We start from the raw sequence: 1,556 nt of genomic DNA, 5'->3' as shown, positions 1-1,556 counted from the left end.
TGGAGCCAGGAACCCCCAGATTCCTTCCTGTGCAGCCAGAACATTCCATTTGCCAGTGGGCTTAGTGAATTTCCCAAGCCTGGGCCTTGGGCATGTCCGAGCAGATCCCTGCCCCTGCCCACCCCCCAGCCGCCCTCCCCTGTCCCCTCAGCCTCGGGCTGTGCCACGTCGGGTTTCCTCTCCCCAGCCGCCCTGTGGGCCTTTCCTGGAGGGCCTGGCCGGGTCAGCAGCAGTCAGCTGGCAGTGCTCCGCTCCCAGTCCCCGGGGAGTGGGGTGGTCTGCCCTCAGCAAAGCGTTTCTCAGAGTCTGCCCAGGCTCCCCTCCCCATCCTCCGCATCTGTCTAAATCAGCTCCATCTCCACCTGCCTGGGATTCCACCCTGAGAGGCATTCAGGTCCAGGCCTTGAGGAATGCTGCTTCTTGGGGCCATGTTCCTCATGTTTCAGAGTCCAGAAGAAGTCAGCATTAGGTCCCTCCCCGACCCCTCACCTTGGGGCTTTTCCTCTGAATCTGGGGACCTTACAGAGGGTCCCTGCTTGTTCTCCAGGCCCCAGATCCTCTGGGGAGGGTCGCTTCTGTTGGTAGCTGCCTGGACATTACTTGGAAATGGAGCAGGAGGCTGCACCAGGGGTCTTGAGTGCAGTCGATGAGGCTGGCAAAGCCAGGGGTGGGCAATGGGAGGTGCCTGAGGGCATGGCTGGATCTGGGGAAGCCCCTGGCAACGTGTCCTTCCTGCGAATTCTGATGCCTCTCTGGGGACAGTGAGGTCCTGGCAGCTGTTTGCTCTGGGCCTGGACGCTCCCTTTAAAGGTTTCCATCTCAGTCCCTGGACACCTCTGGCAGGTCAGTGGCCAGGGTGTCAGGGACGGAGGCAGTGGAAACGGCTCTCCAGGGCCGGGCCTCACCGGCTATGTGTGTCTGTGGGTCCCTCCTGGAGGCCCCGTGGGTTCAGGGCTTTGTCCTGCCTGCTCTGTGGCCTTTGTGGTGGGAAGATCAGTTTGCAGACACCCTTCCGGCAATCCTACTCCCCTTCCTGGAGTCGTTCCCACCTGTTAACAGTTCTCTCCTCTTGGAGGGCCAGGAGACACGCATGTACACATGTGTGCTGCATCTGTATGGCCTTTGTGGGGTTGAGGGTATTTTGTGCTATGTGTGTGGGGTGGGGGATGTGGCTGGAGCAGATAAGGGTGCCCCCAAGACCTGCGTGCGTGTGAACTGCTGCAGGGGGCCTATTCAGGAAGCAGGCAGAGAGGCCTGGCCACTGCCCCCTGCTGGGCTGAGCTCTGCCCTCTTTGCCCAGCTGGGGCGGTGTGGCTGGAGGGAGAGGCCTAGTCCTCCCCCATCCTGCGCTGTGACTGTGACGAGGTCCCCTCCCTCCCCGGGGGCCCTGGGTCCCCCCCATCTTCTGGAGAGATGGGTCTTCTTGGCCATGCTGACCCTGAGTGGTGGGGTCTCTCTGGGGGCTGGGGAAGCCTTTAAGGCCACTTGGGATTCCCGGGGGCTCCTGCCTTTCCCACATGGCCTGCGCCCTGAAGATACCTCCAAGCTGACCCAGC

The sequence above is a fragment of the Bison bison genome, unplaced genomic scaffold, assembly GCF_000754665.1.
Source record: "Bison bison bison isolate TAMUID 2011002044 unplaced genomic scaffold, Bison_UMD1.0 scf7180017861070, whole genome shotgun sequence".
NCBI lineage: Eukaryota > Metazoa > Chordata > Mammalia > Artiodactyla > Bovidae > Bison > Bison bison.
This window is presented reverse-complemented; position numbering follows the sequence as displayed.